Below are 2,395 nucleotides of genomic sequence, written 5' to 3'. Positions count from 1 at the left end.
CAACCCTCCCCCTCACCCCCTCCCCCACCATCAACCGCCGTATCGCCTCCTCGATCACCTCCGACGGCCTTTCCCCCGTCAAATCCATCTTATAGCCTATCACAATCGCCTCCGCCTCCGCCACCCCCAACTCCCTAACCAGAAAAAACGCATTCAATTGTTGCTCCACGTAAAGTGGGAAAGTAGTCGTATGCACCACAGACCACACACTCTCTACATGCGGGGCCCACCTGATCACCCTCCCGGTTTCCTTAGAGCACCCACAATGGGGCGCCCGATGGCGCGCCCAATGCTCATGGCCGATACATCGTCCGCGGCGTATAGCGGGGACGATAGCCTATCGTCCGCGCCATTGTGGGAGCGGCGGACGTTGGCGCGGACGATAGGCTATCGTCCGCCGCATTGTGGGCTCCGCGGACGATGACACGCGGTTTCATTTTTTTTATAAATACCCTTCATTTTTAACATTTCATTTCGCGATTCCACTCTCGAAACTCACATTTTTTATTACTACGAAATGGATTCATCAAGTCCCAACAATCCGATGTTCAGTGGTGAGGCGCGTTGGCCGGGTATAGAACCCGGCGAATATCAATCATTCGCCGCCAACACGCAGTACGATCCCGAATTCAGCACGGAATCGTACGATTTGTCTGACATGGAGCCGTCACCAAACCGACCCGTCGCCCCCTCCCGCCGCGCCGCCGCCGGGGCCGCCGCCGACGCCACCCCATCCGCCGCACCCGCCAAAAAGAAGCGGACCCGGCATCGCGCGTACAAGTTGCCACCTCCGGAAGTATGTGAAAAGTACGCACCCGGCCGTACAAACTACCAGCCGGATGAAACCCTCATATTGGCGAGGTGTTGGGTGGATATATCGGAGGATCCGATATTCGCGAACAACCAAAGGCAGATCGCGTACTGGGAGCGCATCGCCGAGCGCTACAATGAGGCGAAGCTGCCGAGAGCGTACAAGCGCCAACGGGAGCAGCTCCGCAAGCACTGGGACCAGGTGAAGAAGCAAATCAACCTGTTCTCGTCGGAGTACGAGAAGTGCGCGCGGGGGCAGGGGAGCGGCGAGAGCTTGAGCGACGTGCGCTCCAAAGCGCTGTTGTCGTACCAATCCCTGTACGGCGAGTTCAAGCACGAGGCCATCTGGGCGCTCTTGAGGGACAAGTAGAAGTTCCAAGGCGGGATTGTGCACACCGGGGGGAAAGAGGTCGAAGGCCACCGAAGCTGGTGGTGGCACGAGCAGCGACTGCGGGAATCGTCCGGTAGACCTCAACCGGACGTACATGGAGGACGATAGTACCGGCACACCGATGTCCTCCCTGCGTCCCATAGGCGTCAAGGCTGCGAAGGCCAAGGGTAAGGCTACGGCGACATCATCCTCGGCCGTCGCAACCCCATCGCCGTTCCCGGCTCCGACCCCGAAGGCTGATCATCCAGCCATTTCTCGAGGTCTGCTCGCTGGAGCCTCTCACGGCCAGAACCGGGCCCACCGGATAAACATCCGGAAGCTTCTCATCGGAAAGAAGAGCCTCGATCGCATAACTCTCCATCTCATAAAATGTGTTCACCATAATCCCTTTCACCTCAGAAATCCTCCTGATATGATCAAAGAAAACATCCTGCCCCAAATTCTCATCTAAGAAAACCTCCGGAAAAACCGTCGCCGGCACCGGAATCTCATCGCCGGAGTTCTTGAACCGGCTTATATCCTGTCCTTAGTCGAATTTCAGCGCGACGAGGTGTTGAAAAAGGCCGAGGGCGGAGGCGGAGGCGGAGGCGGTGAAGAAGAGGTAGGAAGGGAGACCAAACTCTACGGCGACGTCGATGAACTTGGTGCCGAAAATGTCGAGCACGAAGCCGGCGAATTGGGAATTGGGGGAGTTTTGGATGAGATTAGAAACGGTGTCTCTGATGTTGGAGTCTTGATTGTCGATGGTATCGAAGAAGATGTGATTGAGGGGTTGTTTCGGGGAGAGGTTGATGAATTTGAGGCGGGAGGAGTGGGAGGAGGAGGTGTTTTGGATGAAGGCGGCGGTTTTGGCGTCGTCGGAGGGTTTGGGGGTGACGGCGAGGCGGGGGTGGTGGTGGAGGAGGAGCTTGGCCGTCTCCACGGTGGAGACGAGGAGGTGGCTTAGCCCCGGAGATGGGATGAAGATGAGCTCGGCTCTCTTGCTTTCCATATTGCTTGGTTTACTATGGGAGTGAGCATATGCTTTACATTTATAGTATAATGGAATGGTTGTTATTTCGAAAAATCGTGAATTTTAATGTGATTCGTCGATAAAATCATGTGATAGATTTTAGGAAAAGTACAATTGTAGCTTTAATGCGCCATTTCGGTTTCATTAACTATTGGCCAAATATTGGGAGAGTTGGAACCATT

The 2,395-nt window shown here is 55.4% G+C and overlaps 1 pseudogene; it reads right to left on the bottom strand.

Moving 5' to 3' along the window:
• Positions 1–1,080: 1,080 nt before the first annotated feature.
• On the bottom strand, positions 1,081–2,192 carry LOC121754271 (annotated as a pseudogene).
• Between the last annotated feature and the right edge of the window lie 203 nt (positions 2,193–2,395).

This window comes from Salvia splendens, chromosome 11 (assembly GCF_004379255.2).
Source record: "Salvia splendens isolate huo1 chromosome 11, SspV2, whole genome shotgun sequence".
Taxonomy (NCBI): Eukaryota; Viridiplantae; Streptophyta; class Magnoliopsida; order Lamiales; family Lamiaceae; genus Salvia; species Salvia splendens.
The sequence above is the reverse complement of the archived record's forward strand: the minus strand, read 5'-3'. Positions and strand labels throughout refer to the sequence as shown.